At 39.9% G+C, this 21,509-nt stretch overlaps 1 protein-coding gene across 3 annotated transcripts in view; it reads left to right on the top strand.

Annotated features, from left to right (window-relative positions):
• Nucleotides 1-21,509, top strand: part of CACNB2 (calcium voltage-gated channel auxiliary subunit beta 2) — a 395,023-nt gene that overhangs the window by 107,554 nt on the left and 265,960 nt on the right. The gene's annotated exons all lie outside the window — the stretch shown is intronic.

Below are 21,509 nucleotides of genomic sequence, written 5' to 3' on the forward strand. Positions count from 1 at the left end.
AAGTCAAATCCAGCCTCAGATACTCACTAGCTGTGTGACCTCAGACAAGTCATTTCATCTCTGCCTCAGTTTCTTCATTTGTAAAATAGTGAAAATAATAACACCTACCTCCCAGGGCTGTCGTGAGGTTCAAATGAGACAATATTTGTAAAGCACTTTACAGATCTTAAAGCGCTATCTACACATTTGCTATTATTATTGTTGTTCTTTTTCTTATTGCCATTCTTGTTATTATCTGAGAAGGCTCTCCAGGGAGCAATGAAAGACTGATTGACTTGTCCAGGCTTACACAGACAGTATGTACCAGACACAGGACATAATGATTCATGACTTTGAGGCGTGCTCTCTAACCACTATGATCTGTAGCTTCTCAGGGAAAATGTCCACTTTAAATGAGCTTTGATTCCTGTCCTCATGGACGTTTCAGTTTAGCTGGGAATATGCTATATAAATAATTATGATATACGTGAGAAGTACACATGGAAGTAGTAGACAAGGGGCTACAAAAAATCTGAAGGCTTCAAGACCATTTTGTTTCAGAGAGGTCCCAAAGAGATCCCCAGCGTGGGAAAGAAACTCATAGCCCTAATTGGGACTGTTTTATGTTTTATCAAATGAGCTAGACTTCTGGGAGGAGGTGATATTTGAGCTGAACTAAAGGATTTTCCCAAGGGAGGGTTTTGGAAGAGGGAATTCTAAAGGCAGGGATTGGAGAAAGCCAAGAAGCAGAAACAGGAAAGATCTGTAAGAACATGACTTTCTGTATTAAAGGACCATCAGAGTCAATATTCCTATGCTGGTTTATTGCAATAGCCTAGTCTGTATCCTTGCCTCAAAGTATCTTCCTTCTTAGTCTTGCATAGGTCTGTTGATGTCACCCATTCCTCCCACACCAATTGACCAATTGTACTGCCAAACATGATGGTTTGATCACATTTGTCGAAGGCTATAAACATTCTAGCAAATTGGCCTGTTGGCTGTTCTCTATGTACCACATTTGATCTCCCCTCTCTGTGTCTTTGTATATTCCCCATGCCTAGAATTGTCTTCCTCCTCTCTTCTGCCTCCTAAAATCCTTGGCTCTCTCTGTAAACTGAGGGAATTGAGATTAGGATAGCAAGTGGTTAATTGAAGGAATTGAGTGAACCATACTGACTCCATCTTGTGACTCAATTTTGGAGCTAGCTTAGTTTCTATTCAATTATGGGTCTAGTTCAATTTCTGTCTTTTGAGAAAACTTTATTCAATTGTGGAAACTGGGAAAAAAAAAACCTTTTATTTCATTGTTTGAACCTAGCCCTGCATAGTTGGGAAGCTGGAGCCCTTCTACCTGCTGCTTAGTGACCCTTATCTAAGGACCTAGGTTATGCTGCCTCGAAACCCACTCAGATCCAAAGATTAATACAAGGACTTTTCTCACAATCCATATGTCTTATCTGAAAACTGGCCTCATACTGATCATTCAGTTATTGTTCCTGTGCTCCCTGGATTATTTACAGATACTTGGGGAGCAGGACACCTCCTTCTCTCTGTTCAGGGAATTGTACCTGTTTACTCTCTCCCTTGGAAAGTCCCTAATCTTCCATCCAATTAAAAATCAGGTTACCCAATATTGTATTGTTTCCCTTTAATTAATTGGCCTTATTTTATTGTTTGTAATGTGTAAAAATCTGTTTTTCCTTTGTATCTGGGGTCCAGGCCTGCGCTTGAGATCCCACCTAAGCTGGTCCTACTTTGTTAGGCAATTGGCATACGTTGCTTAATAAACTAATATGCTTAGAAGATCGAACCTTTGTTTTCTTGGCCATTTCATGTTTCACCCACCACAAAGCAAATATCATAATATAAGATGGAGAAAATTAATCAAAAAATTTAAGTGCTTACTATGTGTTAGGCATTGTGATAAGCACTGAAGATATAAAGAAAAAGCCAGGGACAGCTAGGTGGCGCAGTGGATAGAGCACTGGTCCTGGATTCAGGACGACCTGAGTTCAAATCCTGCCTTAGACACATAATAACACTCACTAGCTGTGTGACCCTGGGCAAGTCACTTAACCCCATTGCCTAGCCAAGAAAAGAAAAGAAAAGAAAAGAAAAGAAAAGAAAAGAAAAGAAAAGAAAAAGCCAAAACAGTCTCTGCCTTCAATGAGCTTACATTGTAATTCGACAGATAATGTGTACATAGAGATATACACATTACATACAGAGGAGATAGAAGGTAACCTTAGAGGGAAAGATGCAAGCAATTAAGGGACCTAGAAAAGCTTTCCATAGAAGATAATATTAGGGCTGAATCTTGATGGAATCCAGGGATCATAAGAGGTGAGGATGAGGGAAAACTTTCTAGGCATGTAGCATTCCATGTCAGTGCCAAGGCAGAGAGATGGGAATTAAAGCATTATATGTGAAGAACAGTAACCAGGCCAGTGTGGAAGAGGCCAGTGTGTTAGAGGACTGGAAGGATGGGATAGGGTGGGTAATGAAGAACTCTGAATGGCAGAGTGATGTCTCTTTGAGCCTAGAGGCAGTAAAGAGTCTATGGAATCGATTGATTGGTGTGGGAAGAATGGGTGACATGGACAGACCTATGCAAGATTGGGTAGGAAGACACATTGAGCCAAGGATGCTGACTAGGCTATTGCAATAAACCAGATAGGAATATTAGGTCTAAGAATTTTTTAAAAAGTAGATTATGAAGAGAGAATATCACAACATAAACAATATTTTATTTAAAATGTGAAAGAATTAAGAAGACGTCTGTCATATGGTCATAATGGATTCGCATAAATGGAAAGAGCCTGAGAGGCCGTCAAAATGAATGTGAACCTCTCTAGAGCAGCTATGAGAAGTGGCCGCCTAAGGAAAATCTCCAGTGCTGGGGAGCTCACTAGTTCCTGAAACAGGCCATTTTACTTTGGACAGGCTCTAATTGTTAGAGAGATGTGAGCCAATGGCTTCTCCTCTGCTGTATACACTAATTGGAGTTCATTCTGTTATCTAGGGCCAAGCAAAACAACTCCAAATTACACATAGCAGTCTTTCCAATACTTTATGGTGGCTAGTGTGGTCTCCGTAGGTCTTTCATTTCTTGGTTGGTTGGCTGGTTGCTGTCCTTTGTTCTCAAAGAGGACTGAAATGGCATCACTATTGAGTCAAGTTATAGTGTGTCCGACTATGGCTGATCAGACCGATACGAGCTTGGCATGCTCTACCACAGGTCGGGCACTAATAGCCCATGTTAACATTTGGGGTGGATTCTCTAACTGCACCATGTCCTGTTTCTTTTGAGCTACTTCAATTCTGCTTTACTTACAGAGAACAGCACCTTCTTTCACGCGGGCCTGCCATGCTGGGCGGTCCTGTGCCACTGTCTCCCATGTCATGCAATTCCAAAATTCTTCAGAGAACTTTCATACTTATGCCTTTAATATATCCTCAAATACCTTGGGTCCCAGTTCCCTTACTACCAATCTGGTCACTTATCCCTGCATGGGCTCCAGCTTATTAACACAGCGCCTGAAATAATGGAACACAGTACTCCAGCTGTGGTGTCACCCCAGCAGAGCACAGCCAGACTGTCACCTTCCTTCATCTAAACATTACACTTCAGCTGGTGGTGCTTAAGATCAAAACAATGTTATGTAGTTCCTGGGTCATACTGCTGGTTCACATTGAGCTTGTAGCTAATTACAAATCTCTGAGGTCTTTGTCACATGTAATTTTCCTTTTTCATTCTGTAATTGTATAGGTGTTTTGTTTCGTTTTGTTAGGAATCCAGAGCTCAATGTCTTAAATGTACTCAAGTCCTAGTACCTTGCTGCAGCATTTATTTTGTAAACAAACATCTCATATGTTTCACTTATGATTGGATGACTCTAGAAGAGGAAGACAGATTTCATGATAGCCATAGGTGGTACAGTGGGTAGAGTGTTAGAATTAGGAAGACCTGAGTTCAAATCCTTCATCAGATAATTACTAGCTATACGACTTTGGAAAAGCCACTTGACCCCTCTCATCATCATTTTCCTCATTCCCTAAAATACCAGGATTGGACTCTAGCTTGAAACCTGTGATCCTATGAGATGGTGGTAAAATGGTGAAATCTGTGACCCTATGAGATAGAGGAAGCTAGGTCGTGCAGTAGGTAGAATGTTGGGATTAGAGTGGGGAAGATCTGAGTTCAAATCCAGCCTCAGACACTTACTAACTGTGTGACTGCAAGTCACTTAACCCTGTTTGCCTCAGTTTCCTCAATTGTAAAATGAATATAATAATAGCACCTACCTTGCAGGATTGTAGTGAAGATCAAATGAGATATTTTTAATGGTGCTTAACACGGTGCCTGGCACACAGTAGGCACTATTTAAGTGTTTATTTCATTCCCTTTTCCCATGGTGTATATACGGAATAAGATCCACCTCTCTTCTGTTTGCTGGGGTTGTATGGGGAAGAGGAGAATGAGGGAACTCTATTGTGGGAGGATGGAAACAAGCATTTATTAAGCACCTACTATGTGCCAGGTGCTGTGCTAAGTGCTTTACAAATGTTATCGCATTTAATTATAGTCCCCTGCTACTTAAAAACTTTAAACCAGTGACAAAACTCTCCCCTCCTCCCAGTCAGTGCTTGATTGTCTCCAGGGAAGTGGCCTTAACTAACAATCTGCCCTGTTATCAAAGGGGACCTGTTGTTAACCAGTGAAAAGAGGGAAAGAAACTATTCAACAAAAAGATGGTGGATTTCTTGACACTTACTAACTGTGTGACCCTGGGCAAGTCACTTAATCCCAATTGCCTAAAACAAAAAAATAATAAGATGATGGATTTCCTTCCTGAGAATAATTCACATATTTCCTAAAAGCTCTGGTTTCCCAGAAATCCTTAATAAGAATTCAAAATTTCTCAGGAATGACTTTCTCAAGAATGATGAAATCCATTAACAGGCATAATTTAAAATCTAAAATCTGCAATAAGAACAAAATAGATCAAATCAAATCAAATAAAAATAATGAGATAGATTAAATCAGTTGCCCAGATATGTAGGGGATTCTCAAGAATACACGTGAGCTTGTGCGTATCTAGAATGGTTGCATATTAGAAAACTACTGTAACTATATACATTCAAAAGGAATGCGATCCCAAGCGTCCCCCAGGATAACCACAACAGCTAAACTCTACTTTGTCACCTTATCTGGGAGTTTTAGTTTCATGATCTGATTCTCAGTTTTCTGAAGAGAACCTTCTTCTTATTTATGACAGCCATCTTGATTCTCCTGTCCTTCCAGATTGACTCCCTCAGGATCATAGATTTTGGGCTAGAAAGAATCTCCCTAGACCAGGGGTGGGGAACTTGTGGCCTTCTAGGTCCTCCGGTGAGGCCTTTTGACTGAGTCCACGTTTATGTTCTGTAAAACTTAGACTCAGTCAAAGGACCGCACTTGAGGACCTATAGGGCCACACATGGCCTTGGGGCCGCAGGTTCTCCAACCCTGCTGTAGACCAAGCCCCTCATTTGGCAGACGAGGAAACTGTGACCTAGAAAAGTTACGTGATTTGCTCAAGGAACCCAGCACTCTTTCTATTGAATGTGGATTATTTTAAGGATGTGGGAAGGGTTCCCTGGAATCCTTATAAAGGAAAATTTCCTCCCTTCCTGAACACTGACCACCTCACTGTTTCATTGTCATAAGCAGCCATTCATCTAGCACCTGTTATGGTCTGAAGTGCCCCCAGAGAGAAGTGCTGGCAGAAGAGTCACAGTGATGGTCACTCCGGTGATTCGTATTCATGTAGAAGGAGCAGGTCAACCTGACTGAAAGGGCTGTTGCCTCCATTTCAACTAGAGAACAGGAATGCAGGCTGCTAATGAATATTCTCATAATAAGAATATTCTCATTCTTCCAGAGAAGATTTCCACTGGAGGGAAGGGAAGGGGGGAACCAGAAGAAGATGGGAAGAAGGTAAGTGGGGATTAGAATGACCTAATGTCACTTTATGTCAAGAGATCACACTGCTAGCTCATTATTTACTTGTTTGTTGATAAGTGCCTCATTCACTTCTTTGCACTCTGTGCCTGCCTTCTCGTCAAAGTGACTATGCTGGAAAGCTTTCAGACAGTAATATTCCTATTGTTATTAGCCATCAGTCTGGGTTCTCAGGTTTGGATGGAGACAAGGAGAGAGCATTTAGGGTGGCTCTGGGAAGGTGAGATCAAAAAGCATTCAGTGCCGGCTGACCAGGAGTCTGGGAATCCCAAGGAGCTACTCTGATCTCATTTTGCAGTGACCGCAGATACCCTTGCCCACCTCCGCTATTGATGGGAAACAGTTGAACTATGGCTTCGGGGAACCGTTCAGATTTTTTAATGATGTCGTTGACAGTTTTATGGTTCTCTTCACATGCAAGAATCCAATTTTTTTTAAAAACTCCCCTCCTTATCCTTTGTGCTTCTGCCCTCAGTAAAGAACAATACTCTTAAAGTAAATTATAAGGGATCACCTAAAATCCTCTCCCCTGATTATACTCTGAATAGGGATGAAGAGAAGGAAAGATGGCGGTAACCATTTGCCCCAGTTTCCCCGAGAGATGGAGTGTGACTCAAAGGCAAACTTTTGGGTATGCTCCCTTGGGAATGTTCAGACATGGTCTCTGATTCCTTCTATCTTGTACCTTTCCTGGAATGTTCTAGGACTTTGGTTATAGACACTGGTGTTTTGCCTAATAGTCCATGTAGGAAAAATAGAAATAAAAGGGCTTGTGTTTAAGCCTGGCTCTTGGAATTCAGGAGAAGGCCAATTAAGTTAGAGGAAGACTTTAGAGCAGCAGCATCAAACCTGCCTCGTAGAGCCCACAGCACTCCCAAGTGTGGCCCAAATCAGATGATAATGTACTTAGGAAATATTGAACAAAATAAGTAAAAATACAATCAAAAGGGGGCAGCTGGGTGGTGTAGTGGATAGGTTACCGGCCTTGGATTCAGGAGGACCTGACTTTCAAATCTGGCCTCAGACACGTAACACTTACTAGCTGTGTGACCCTGGGCAAGTCACTTAACCCCACTGCCTAACCCCTTCCCCCAAATACAATCAAATATAGGCAAAATCATATTTTAAAATTAAGGCAGTATGTGGCCTTCAGGGATCCTTATGGATGATTTAGTGGCCCCTATTTCTATTTGAGTTTGATGCCACCAATCTAGAGGAATCTGAGATATACCATAGAGAAAATTATTGATAGCAGTGAGGAATTAGCTGGATCTCAGAAAGGGAACTCATAGTCCAGTGCCTTAGACCTAGGAAACTTTCTTCATTTCATAATATAATAGCTAACTGTTATGAACTGATAAGGAAGAATGAATAATGGGAAGGGTCTACTCTTTTGAAGTAGTATATTCCTCACCCAATGCAACAGTGGATAGAGTACTGGGCTTGGAGTCAGGAAGTCCTGAGTTCAAATCCAGCCTCAGACACTTTGTCTGAGCAAGGCACTTAACCTTATTTGACTCAATTTCCTCATCTTTAAAATGAGCTGCAGAAGGAAATGGCAAACCATTCCAGTATCTTTGACAAGAAAACCCCAAATGGGATCATGAAGAGTTGGACGTGACTGAAAATGACTGAACAAAAATTTCTCACTGTTTTCCACTTGTCATGAAGCCTTCCTTTTCCCTGATTTAAAGATAAGAATACTTTTCTATGAAACCAGTCAAGGGAGATCTATCAAATACTGTATTCTACTTGTTTTCTTCCACAAGTATTCTTGATATGAGGGAAAGATTACTAGAATTAGGCTCAGAAGACCGTCATTGAAACCTTAGCTCTGCCACTTACTATCTATGTAAATGGAGAAAAATTATAGCTTCTCTATAATGAGACTCAGTTTCCTTATCAGCAATATGGGAATAATAATACTTGTATCTAGCTACCCCAAGGAGTTGCTGTAAGGATCAGATGACAATGTTATGTGAAAGTTCTTTCTAACTGTAATAAGGATAGGCAGTAGACCATGATTTCCCTGATATTGGGAACTCCCATATGAGGAAGTTCCCTCTACCAGTGCAGGCCTGTACCTTCTCTCCAGTTTATAGTCTTAGATAGTTTCTTAGAATATGAGAGAAATGATTTTGTCATGAAGCCAGTATATATCAAAGGCAGGACCTAAACCCAGGTCTTCTTGGCCTCAAGCCAGCTCTATCCACTCTACTATGGCTACATATTATGCATTTTATATAAATTTAAGTGAAATTGATGATGATGATGATGATGATGATAATGATGATGATGATGATTTCCAGTATATTGGAGATTTATTTGGCATATAGGGGCCATCCCAGGGAGCTCTACTACACTAGGCAGTAGAATTCTATTTCTTAAATGCCATGTGGGGAAGATTGAACTTCTCCTCTTTCCCTCAATACCTACCTGTCCCTTCTCAGAGTTTCTATTGATAGCATCCTCCTCCTCCTCTCACTTACTCAACTTCAAAACTTCAAGGACACCTGTGACTCCCTGTATCAGTTGCTGTTCTACCTCCGAATATCTCTGACATCTGCCCCTTCCTTTCCATCTTCGTGTTCGACTACCATTGTTCTAGATTAGGCCTTTATCTCTTACTATTCTATTATAATGGCTTATTAGCAGTTCTCCCTACCCCTGGTCTCTACCATTTTTCCAGAGCATCTTCCACAGGGTTATCAGAGTATGCAAATCATAGTATTGTATAAAATTTTTGGAGCCCCTCCCTCATTGCCCATTGAATTCGATGAAAACTATTTTGGCATTCAAAACTCTTCATACTCTGGCACCAACCAAACTTTCCAGCCTAATTTCACAATAGTCCCCTTTAAAAAAAAAGTTTTTTCTTAATGTAAACTTAATCGCTAATGAACATTAACAATTCAAGTAATAAAGAATAAAAAAATTGTTTATGAAATTATGAAGTTCAGTTACATAGTTTTTTCAAAGTGTAATATTAAATTTAACGCAATAATGACAGTTTTGCCTTGTTTGTGTATCCTTCTAAACTTCTTTCTTCTGTATTTTAAAAATATTTTACTATTTGTTATTAATTAGTTAATAGTTGATTAATGGTCTTAATAGTTTAATGAATGATGAGTTAATAAGTATTATATTTCTTTTTTTTTTTTACATCTCTATCACTAGCTACCAACTCACCCTCTCCCTCACAATTAGAAGCCCTGCCTTATCACAGACAAGCTTAGTCAAGCAAACTAATTCAGCACATTGGATGTTTGAAAATATGAGGGAGGGGAAAAATAAATTTACATGATAACTTTATTATATATTTAAAAGGAATACAAATTGTACATAACAGATGTGCAGTTTCATGTACAATCTTTTTTTAAATTATACTGTTATAGAAATGCTTGTTTTATTCCATAAATTAAAAATAAAATAAATTTTTAAAAAAAGAAAATGTCTCCACAGTATTCTTCATGTACTCACTGTTTCATGTAACTTGGACTAGTAGCCATTCCCCAATCTTGTTCTCTCTCCCACCTACCTTCATGCATTTGAGCACATCATCCCCAATGTCTGGAATAATGTTCTCTTAATGTCTCTTTGTTGAGATCTTTTTTTTTCTTCTTTTTTACAGTGCATTTGGGATTAAGTGACTTACCCAGGGTCACACAGCTAGTAAGTGTTAAGTATCTGGCCTGAGACCGAATTTGAACTCAAGTCCTCCTGACTTCAGGAGCACAGTGCTCTCTATCCACTGTGCCACCTAGCTGCCCCAATCATTTTCTTCTTTAAAGACTAAACTCTGGGGCTTCCTCCTCCTGGAAGTGTTCTTTGATTCCCATACCACTCAGGTGACCTTTCCTAGGTGCATACTATACTGCCTATTTGTCTTCTCTTCCCCTTTCTCTCTCTCCCTTCCTTCTTCTCTCCTTCCGTTCCCCCCACCTCTCTTTCTCTCTCTCTTTCTCTCTGTCTCTGTCTGTCTCTTTCTCTCTCCCCCTCTCTCCCCTTCTGCCTCACTCTTCCCCCTCTTCCCCTCATACTGTATACTTCATAAAGGCAGGGTCTGGGCCACTTCTCATCTTTGTATATACAAGCTCTACAATATTGCTTTGCATAGTGGAATCCAACCAGAGTAGTCTGGATCCAAGTTCATGAAAATCATCACTCAACTATGGGTTCACATTTCAGAGAGAAATATTATTCTTATATTTGAGATCAGGAAACTGAGGGTTCATTGGCATGGGGCAGGTGTGTGGGGATATGCTAGTTCAAAGAGTAATCATTTGTCTTTATTGATAAGAAGGGACTTAATTGGGGGAATGGATGTGAGAGATGTTGTAGAGGTTGAGTCAGGAAGACTTGGCAACTGACTGGGTAGAGCTGGTAAGGGAGCGTGAAGAGCTAAGGATCTGTCTAATGTGGACCTGGGCAACTGGTGCAATGGTAGCGCTTCAATAGAAATAGGGAAGTTTAGGGGAGGGAGATGTAATGAGCTCCATTTTTGAATATGTTGACTTTGGTTGTTGGAGTGAAGAGTGCCAAACCTGGAATCACAAAACCTAAGTTCAAATCTCAGTTCTTCCATTTACATACCGTGTAACCTTGGGCAAGTGTCTCAGCTTGTCTGATCATCTGTAAAATAAGAGAGTTGGACAAGATAGCCTTTGAGACCCCTTTCAGCTCTATATCTGAGATCCTGTGGACTACCATGAAGCTAATCAGCAGGTGGCAATATGGCACTGATGTTCAGAAGCAGTCTTACAATGGATATGTAGGTTTAGAAATCATCTACATAGAGCAAGTAATGGAGCCTATGGAAGCAGATGAGGTCACTAAAAAATAATAGAAGAGGGCCCGGAAGGGAACTTTTGGGGGATTCCTATAGTCAGTCAACAGCAAACATTTGTTAAGCTCTTATTATATACCAGGCATGGTGCTAAATGCTGGGGTACAATGGCAAGAACCTGGTCCTGAGCTTCCAAGAGCTCACATTCTACACCAGAAGAGTGGAAGATGTATGATGAACTACAGAGGAGATTGAAAAGAAGTGATCTGACATAGAGAAGGAGAATTTAGAGAGAGCAACATCCCAGGAGCCAGGGGAAAAAGAATACCCAGGAAGAGAGTGGTCAACACTGGAAAAAGCTGTGGGTAGACCAAGGAGAAAGATGGAGAGCTGAGAAAAGAATTTAACAAGTAAGAGATCCTTGGAAAACCCTTGAGAGAGCAGTTTCAAGCTAGTTGTGGAGTTGGAAGCCGTGTTGCAAGGGGGATGAAAAAAGCAAAGGTAGTAAGCGTAATGATTCTTTCTAGAAGTTTGGCCATAAAAGGGAGGATAATATGTTGAGGAATGATATGGTCACATAAAGCTTTTTTTTTTTTTAAATTAAGAATGAGGAGATCTCACCATGTTTGTAAGGTGTGGAAAGGCACTAGTCCATTGGGAAATACTGAAGCTGAGTTAAGAGGCAGGGAATTCTCAAAAGAGTGCCTTTCCAGATGGGACAAGAAAAGATTTGGGGGAAGGGGGTAACCAGAGCTAAGAAAAGAGTCACTTCTTCCTCAAAACTGAAGTAAATAAGAGAATGAGTAAAAACATAGGAGACTTTAAGTTCTGGAGTGGAAGAGATGTGGAGTTCAATGTGAAAAGAGATTTGATTTCCTCATAAAGTTGGAGGCAAGGAGGTTGTAGAGGGAATCCCTGTTCATGTATGGGTTGTGCTAGGTGGCCTTGGGCTCTCGTTTTCTGTGGGAAAAAAACACATTTTGTTTAATTGAATTGAATGAAACTAACAAGGAAGCGAATTGGTTAATATTTCTTTGCTTCCCTGTTGCCCCACTCCTAAACTAGCCTAACCAAGTGAGGCTAAATTGTTTTAAGGGATACCACAAATTCCATAGATATTAACCCTTTCTAGGATATTACTCTCTGGAACTTCCTTATTGTAGAAACCTGACTTTCCTTATTATTTTCCCATAAGACTGTATCCTATAGACTATCTATAGCTGTACTAAAGCTTGCCATTCTCCTTTCTAGGTCCAATAATTTATTTAGCTTTTCTTCTTCATGTTATTGCTCAATTATTTAATTATCTTTGTCTTTTCTGAAGTCTTTCCGAAATCTCCATGTCACTCTTGAGTTAAGGAGCCTGGACCTAGACAAGGGTCCAAGGTATACTAAGTAAAATGGCCATAATTAATTTTCTTTGGTGATTTATTTCTCTTGGTGTGTTTCCTTGTCGGTTTTCCATTTTTACAAAAAGCACCTCATTGCTGACTACTGTCCTGATGGTTCTCCATTGTGATTTGTAGCTATCATTACATAGAACAAATTATTCTCCATCTTCCATATTGCCATGTTCCTTGTACCTATCAATTCTATTTGTTTCTGAATACAGCTTTTTATGACCAAGTTCACCTGGTCCTGCCTGAATTTAGGGCAATCGAACAATGCCTGTGTTGGGCAGGTTTTGCTTAACTGTTTTTATAGGATAGGGTTCATTTGTGGGAGGTAGAAGGGAAAGGAGAAAGGGAAAAGGGCGATAGAATAAAATATAAGTCTCTTGAAGTCAGGGATAATTTTTGTTTCTGTTTTTGTATCCCTGGTCTCCTGCACAGTGCCTGACAAGTAGTAGGCTTGATAACTTGTTGGATTGAATTGGTGGGAAGCAATGTATCCAAGAATGACTGTCATATAAACATAATAAGCATTAATAAACTTCTCTTAAAATTTAAGAAAAAATATCGTGCCAGGGGATTGTGAAGGACGTCTGATATTAATGCAAATGCCAGATTGTCTCTCTCTTAAGCTAAAAACAACAAACTCAGTGAAAGGTACATGCCATTAAGGTCCTGAACCAATACCCGCTTTTTAATCCTCTGACCCTGTTCCAGGGAGATAAATTAGACAGGAAAGGCGTGACAGACTTATGGGAAGTCATTTTATTCGCCTCCGCAGAGAACACTAAGTACGTACATAGCAGTTACTCTCTTGACTGACTCAAAGGATTCATAGAAGAAAGCTGATGAAAGGGTGCGGGCTGGCACTTACGTTTTGAGGATGCTGTAAGGGTAGGCTGCTCCCTCCTAGGCCTAATAAAAGGAGGGCAATTCACAGGAAAGTTCCACTGGCACAGCCTAGGCTCCTGAGAGTTCTGGGTGATCTTTGGCAAGCCCCTGCCTCATTAATCCTCTCAGCTTCTCTCCTTTCCTCTAGTTCATTCTGTCGATTCAGCCAAGGCAGGATTGGACATCTGTGACTACAATTTGCTTAACTTGCCTGATTCGATGAGGAATACTGAGATCTGTCCCATATTGACTCCCTGACTCATTTTCAGCTTAAATTAGCAACCTGATCCAGCCTCTTTCCAGCCCCATTCTAATTAGTCAGCTGCTACACCTGTGAATTAGCACCCCATAATTCTGCCATATACCTATCACTCGCGCTATGCCATTGGAAACGCAACCACCTTCTAAGGCAGTTGAAAAGTCCAAGGACTCCTCTCATTAAGCCAGTCTGAACTCATACATAGGATCATATAATAAGAACTGGAAGAGATCTTAGAATTCATCAAGTCCAGCCCCTTCATTTTAGAAATGAGGAAACTGAGGCCCATAGGGGATATAGGGACCTCAGTTTACCTACTCAGAATCATACAGATAGAGTCTGAGGTATGATTTGAATCCAGGCTTTCTTACTGTTAAGTCCAGTTCCCTAACCATAATGGTATCTATGACACACACCCTTCCCAGCTACATTGCAAGCTTAGAAAACCTTACTGTGAAAGACTCTGAATGCAGTTCATTGAAAGATTTATTCTAAAATATATTTTCTCAATTTCTGAATCAGTATGTTATATGGAATTTAATATAAAGCCCTGTCAAAGTACAGAGAGATTTGCTTCCTCTGAGCCACTGGGCCCCTTGCTCTATTATACAGAAAGATTAGATTAGCCAGAAAGGACCTATTTACAAATTGTCCAGTTTTGCCATCTGAGATGGTAGTAATAAATCATGCTTTCCCTTTCTATGGCCTAGGGCTGTGGGGAACATCACGTTAACTGAAGCAGGTGAGAGGACTTTGTTCAGATAAAATGCTGCATGGTTACAATGGGAAAAGGATCCGCTCCGAGTCAGAGAAGCTGGCTTCAGATCCTGCTTCTGACACCGATTAGCTGCTTGACTTTGGACAAGCCACGTCATCTCATTACTCCTCAGATTTCTCATCTGAAAAATGAGGGCATTGGACCAGATGGTTATTGGGGGCCCTTCCAGCTCTAGGGCTGAGATTCTGATAGAAATACTACCTAGTAGGACATTCTCTTGTGTGTGTGATTTCCAAAAGTGACTTTTCTGGCTTTATCTCTCAACTATCATTAGGCACTAATAGAGGGTTTTAATTTTTAATGCAGCTTAGCATTGACAAACAGCTGTTGTTTTTTTTTTGTTTCTCATTGGCCAGTTACTTCTTATTGGTGGGTCTTGTTACATGTGATTTCTCTCCTAGTTTTGAGTATGGATGAAGATTAAGGGGTAAGGGAGAATTTCTGAAGTATTAGAGCAAGTGCTTGGAGGCAGCAAATGTTCCTAGAAATCAGGGATCTATAGGATATTTTCCTAAGGAGCCCTCTTGATTTAAACCATTGAAACTCATTAATTCAACAATTTTTACTAAGTATATGCAACAATAAATATATAGCACTTGAAGATTTGTTAAGTGCTTTACATATGTAAGTTATCACCACAACCCTCACAGGTAGACATGTATCATTATCCCCATTTTATAGATGAGAAAACTGAGGCACAGAGGTTATGTGACTTGCCCTAGGTCACATATTTAGTTGAATTCAGATCTCCCTAACCCCAGTACTCTACGCATTGAAGTACCTAGTGTACTTTGTGAAGCTCTTCAAGGAGGGGCTATATTTTACCTCTTTAGCCCCTTCACAACTAAATACCTGCATTGCATATAAATATATGCCCCATAAATGTTATTAACTGGTGGGTAAAAGCAATTGGCTCTTCTCATATACTTCTAAATTTAGACTAGCCCAATGGATAGAACACTGGAACTGGAATCAAGAATATCTGAGTTCAAATCCAACCTCAGGCACATACTAGCAGTGTGACTCTGGGCAAGTCATTTAACTTCTCTGTCTGCCTCACTTTACTCATCTGTAAGATAGGAATGATAATAATAGCAGTTGTGAGGGAAAAAATGAGATACAGTAAAGGGCTTTGCAGAACTTAAAAGTACTCTATGAATGCTAATAAAAGCCAAAAAGATTCAGTGCTCAGTTAGAACCTGGGGTGTTAAAACAGTCCAGATCCCTGGAGAAACTTCTTTACATGTTTCCGATCTCCAGTGTCCCATACCCACCATCAACAATCAAACCTCAGTCAGCTAATTAACCCAGTTAATTCTTTTGCCAGCTGCCTATAGGATGGTAGCCAGGATGTTGGAAACAACCCAGGCTGATGCCATTGGTAGCTATGGGATTATTTTGAAACCCCAAAATTCATATCTCTAACCCTGATCTCTCTGAAACTCAGATGTTTTTCAAATACCTCAATTTGAGGTCTAAGGATGTGGTTTCAAGTCCCTTCTCTGCTGAGTGTCATATCCATACACTGACGGTTGCATATCTAGGACATTCCTTCCAACTTTCATCAGGCTGCCTCTCTAGCTTTTCCTACATTTTATTTCCTTCTCTTCACTTCAATTAAAAAAAAATGTGATCTTTCTTTCAAGCTGCTATAGCTTTGGGGGAATCTCACCCTTGTGACATTTTTCTATTCTTGCTTATATTACAATTATTTTTCCATTTCATAGAGCACTGACCCTGGAGGTAGGAGGACCTGAGTCCAAATTTGGTCTCAAACACATAATATTCACTAGCTGTGTGACCCCAATTGCCTCACCAAAAAATATATATATATACATACATACATACATATATATATACATATATATATACATACATACACACACACACACACACACACTCACACTCACACTCACATATATGTATATATATTTTCCATTTCATTATCCTGTTAGTAAATTTTAGTCCACTGGCATTTGGGAGATGTTGTACTGTTGTGTGTTAATTCCAGAAATATGAGGCCTACTGAGGGTGATTAACAGTAGATATTTATTTATATTTGTCTATTTGGATCAGGTTTCTCTTCTAGAGGATGCTCGCTAGGCCCTTTCCTCCCAGCCTTCCAGTACCTCCCCATGCCCTGCCTAACCTCGTTTCCGGGGAACTGGCAAATAAATGAAATTAAAGTAAATGAAATTTGTGTAATTGATCACTGTATTGGTTTATTTAATTGGTTAGGATACACTTCAGTAAGCTTTAGACTTTTTGCGTATATATCAATTGAAGTTGATTAATATTTGTGATTATGTCTATAAAAAAATGAGTGTTAGGTCCTTGGAATCATAGTCTCTTATTAAAAAGTTTTTCTACAAAAATCAGATTTCACTTAGATCATGCTGATTTGCATCTCATTTTCCAGGAATATAATTCCTATCATAAGTGTACAGACTGATTTTTTTCCTTTATACAGAAATTGAAACCTGATGATAACTTGAAATTATCTTCTAGTTTTCTAATAAATATGATTTTTTACTTCTTGAATGCTTCTTCACTATCTAATAATAACCCCTCTCCCCCAATAATCCTTGGATCTTTTCCAGGGTACTGAAGGAGACCATAGCATAATGATTTAGACACTAAGTCTGGTTCCTAAGGAAATCATTAACAAAGAAAGGGGTTTGGGGAAGCCAGTTTTCTACAAGCCATAATAATTTAAAATCATTGTTTGCATTATAAAGGCAGTGCCTAACTTATTGCAGTTTTCAGAATGGCTTAAGTTCCAGAAATTCATTTGTAAGTTTGAGTTTAGAACGAGAAATGTGTTTTCCTACAGGAACAATATAGTTTGTGTTAGTGTTTGGGTTAGCCCGTAAAGGCCCGTACTTGACTGCTAGTCTGACTGCTACCATCCCAAGGTCTTGGTCCTAGGAGCAGAGGGTTTTCTAATTCTGGAGGGAGAATATGGAACCAAACCCAAGGCAAGGTTTTTAACATGAAGTTTATCCTGGCATGCTCCTTCCATTTCTCCACTTGTCCTGGCATGCTCCTTCCATTTCTCCACTTCTCCCCTACTCCCGTCTCTGCTTCTCTCTAGGCCCTAAAGTATCCAGTACTCTCGATTTCTTGACATGGCAGGGACACCAGTGGAGCGTGTGAATAGGCAGTCGTTAACACAAAGCTGGAGAAAATCACAAAACCACACATATCCACTACAAGTTTGCCTTACATAATTGGAACTGGATCCTCACTGAGGGAGAACAGTCCTTTTATACCTTCCTAATTGATTTGCTGCAACCCCAGCTCACCACAGTGGCCCTACCAAACTTCTTCATCCTTCCTTAAGCCTTCTCTGTCTTCCCCTTTCCCCACCCTCTCAGCTGAGAACCTTGGCTCATACTGATAAAATTGAGGGCATTCAAAGAGAACTCCCCTATCCCCCTCCTCCTCATCTCTCAACATTCAGATGTCTTCCCCTAGTATTTTGTCCTTCATGCTTGTTTCACCTGAAGAGGCGGCCCTTCTCCTTGCCAAGGTAAATCTCACCATGGACCCATAAGTAATTCTACTCTATCCTGTCTTCTCCAACAGATTGCCCATTTTATAGTCCCTACTGTCTCAATAAACTTGGGTTTCCTTCTATATCCTGGTTGCTTTTCTGCTGTCCACACACAGACACACAGACACACACACACACGCGCGCACACACACACACACACACACACACACACACACACACACACACACACACACACACCCCTACCCTCAAAAAACCTTCACATGATCCATCTCTCTCCAGTAGCTATTGTCATATATCTCTCCTCCCTTTTGGGGCTATCTGCAGTCAATGTCTCCACTTCCTTTCCTCTCCCTTCTTAATCCTTCAATCTGGCTTCTGAAGTCATCATCCCAACGAAACTGCTCTCTCCAAAGTTACCAATAATCTTTCGTCAGATCTAATGACCTTTTCTCAACCTTCATACTTCTTGATCTCTCTGAAGCCTTTGACAGTCAGTCACCCATTCTCTTCCCCTTGAGACTTTCTCCTGATTCTCCTACCTGTCTGGTTGCTCCTTCTCAATTTGCTTTATTGAATCTTCATTCAAGCTCTCTTCTCCCTCTATACTATTTCACTTGATGATGTCATTAGCTACCATGGATTCAATTATTGTCTCTATGTAGATGATTCTCTGATTAACTTTTCCAGCCCTAGCTCTCTGTCTCCATGCTTGCAACTCCAAATGACTTTTCAGTTATCTAGAACTAGATGTCCCATAGACATAAACTCAATATGTCTGAATCTGAATTTCATATCTTGTTCCCTGAACCTTCTCTTCTTCTGAACTTCCCTTTGACCCTCTAGAACACCACCACCCTTCCAGTTACCAAGGCTCAAATCTTAAGTGTCATCTTCACCTCCCTACTCCCCCCCTCCCCACATATCCAATCAGTTGCCAAGTCTACTGATTTTACTTTCATAACATCATATCTATCCATCTATCTATCTATCTATCTATCTATCTATCTATCTATCTATCTATCTATCTATCTTTCTATCTCTGTTTTCTCCTCTGACGCTGCTGGTGTCAGACTCACATTACCCCATGCTTGAATTATTGTAATAGCTGCTGCTGAATTCCATGCCTCAATCTCTCCGCAATACCATTCCATCTTCCACTCGACCATCAAAATGATCTTCCAAAAGTGCAGGTCTGGCCGTGTTATTCCCTTATTCAATAAACTGCAGTGATACCCTGTCACCTCCAGGATCAGATATAACCTGCCCCCCAACTTTTCCAATCTTCTTACACATTATACTTCCTCTTTCCCCCAACAGCTGCCATGTACTCTGGGATCCAGTAACACTGGCCTCCTTTGCTATTCTTCGAACAAGATATTCCATCTCCCAGCTCTGGGCATTTTACTGGCTATCCTTCATACCTGGAATTCTCAACCTCCTTACCTCTTTCTTACTCGTGGCTTCCCTGACTTCCTTCATATCTTGGGGAAAATCCCACCTTCTTCAAGAAACCTTTCATAGCTTTCTGCGATGTTAGTACCTTGCATCTGAGATTATCTCCAACTTATCCTCTGTATATCATGTCTGTACATAGGTGTCTGCATGTTGTCTGACTCCCTCGAGGGCAAAGACTGTTTAAGATTTTCTTGTTTCTCCCATGTTTAATATAATGCCTGCAAAACAGTAAGTACTCAATAAATGCTTGAGTTGGCTATTGATATAGATATAGATATAGATCACAAATTCAGTGTAAGAAGGGAAGGCATTGACCTAGACTCCATTCTTAGGGCTATCAGACATAGAATACAATTCTGCCCCTTATTAAGGCTTTCCTGTTTTCATAGTAACTCATTGTAACAGCAATCCTCATGGCGTATCTCCTATGGAATGCCCTCTCCCATTTCAAATTACCTCATCCTTACTCATCTATGTTCATGTTGTAGCATCCATATTTCTTAGTGACTCTAGTGCCTGAGCAGTATCTTGCATGTGATAAAAAATATTTGTTGAATTAAAATATTCTAGAATTACAATTTTAGATTTTTAAAATAGAGACTGCATGGATAAACAGTGGAGTAAGGCAACATGGCTTACTGAATAGAAAGCCAACCTCCGAGCCAACCTGTGTTCAAGCCTAGCCCTGGACACATATGACCCTGGACAAGTCATTTAACGTCTAAGTTCCCCAAAACAACTAAGATAAATTGGCATGTCAAGTGTCCGTCTGCATGATTAGAGGGATTTTCATCATTGAGAGTTATACCAATGAAATCACAAGTTCGGCCATACATATGTGTGTATATGTATATGTGTGTACATGTATACATGCATATATATAGAAACACGCATTACATTATCTACATCATATTATATGTATTCATATTATATATGTGGGTGTGTGTATATGTATACATATGTATGTATATGTACATTTTATAGGTGCATACTTGCATGTATATGTGGAAGTAAATATATGTAGACATATATGTGCATTGTATATATATACAGTATACACATTTATGTACAAGGCACACATTAGCATATGTATATGTGTATATACACATGTATATATGCATATGTGTGAACACACATCTCCGTATGTGTGTACATATACACACCGATAAAAGGTTATGCTACATGGGTAAACATTACTGTACATACCATGCACTTGTTGATTATTTTTATTTTTAGAAGAATTAATATATTGGAATTTCAGTACATTAATATTCATCGTTTCATTGGTGTCAGTGCTGTTCCCACCAATGTAGAGATTAACTCTAGGAAACTCTAGGTTTTTATGAGCCGCTATGGCTAAGAAAAGGCTCATTACCTGATGGCCAACCCATAAAGTTTATCCAGTTTAGTTAGGTGGGCCTTTGGAAGGCAGGCACCATCTGAGTCTGCCATTGCCTCCAATGACACTGAAACCTTTCCATCTTTGGAACCTGCCAAACTTGTGCTCCAGTAGGAAAGCCTCCACAAACCCACGATCCCCATTAAACTACAATGGAAGTAAGACTTGACAGGGAAGCTGCATGGGTGGTACCGATAGCAATGCACACTATTGCCTGTACTTGTAGTATCATAGATGTAGAGCTGTAAGGGATGTCTGACACCGTCCAATCCAGTCCCCTCATTTTATACTAAGGTATCCAAGGCCACAGAGGTATTAAATGTTAGAGGCAAGATTTCACCTCATGTCCTCGGACTCCAAAACTTATGTTTTTTTTCCACTGTACCATCTGGCTTTCATTGGACAGGTAACTTCAACTCTCAGAGATTGTTGTCACTTCCATAAAATGAGAAGATTGGCTTAGTGAAAAATGAAAAACATTATGAGCTAGAATGAATTATAAAGGTCATCTAATCCAACCCACTCATTTTATAGATTAATAAACTGAGGTTGAAAGAAAATAAGTGACTAAGGTCGCAAAGCTAGGATTTGAATCTTGGTCCTTTGGTACTAGATCCTACATTCTTGCCACTATACTCTGCTGCCCTCTAAGAGCCTGTTCTGTCAAATAACACAAAGTCAGAGGACCTGAGTTCAAATCCCAGCTGTGCTTCTTACTACTTGTATGACCTTCAAAGAGGTCCTTAATGACTGAGCCTCAGTTTCCTCATCTGTGAAATGAAAATGCTGGAATAAGACCCCTTATAGATCTAAATTTGTGATCCTATTAGTAAATCTAATAGGTTTTAAGGAAAAAATAGAGCAATGTTGTTAAGGAGTTCATTTTTATTATTATTATTGTTATTGTTATTATTATTATTATTATTATTATTATTATGCCTAGTACCTAAAATGTTAAGCTGTGGCACTAACTTATTCAGGCGCCTAGGGCATTGACTTGAAATAGTTAATATGCCTCCCCAAATGCCTACTATTCCTGGGGAGTTGACT

The sequence above is a fragment of the Phascolarctos cinereus genome, unplaced genomic scaffold, assembly GCF_003287225.1.
Source record: "Phascolarctos cinereus isolate Bilbo 61053 unplaced genomic scaffold, phaCin_HiC Scaffold_1;HRSCAF=81, whole genome shotgun sequence".
NCBI lineage: Eukaryota > Metazoa > Chordata > Mammalia > Diprotodontia > Phascolarctidae > Phascolarctos > Phascolarctos cinereus.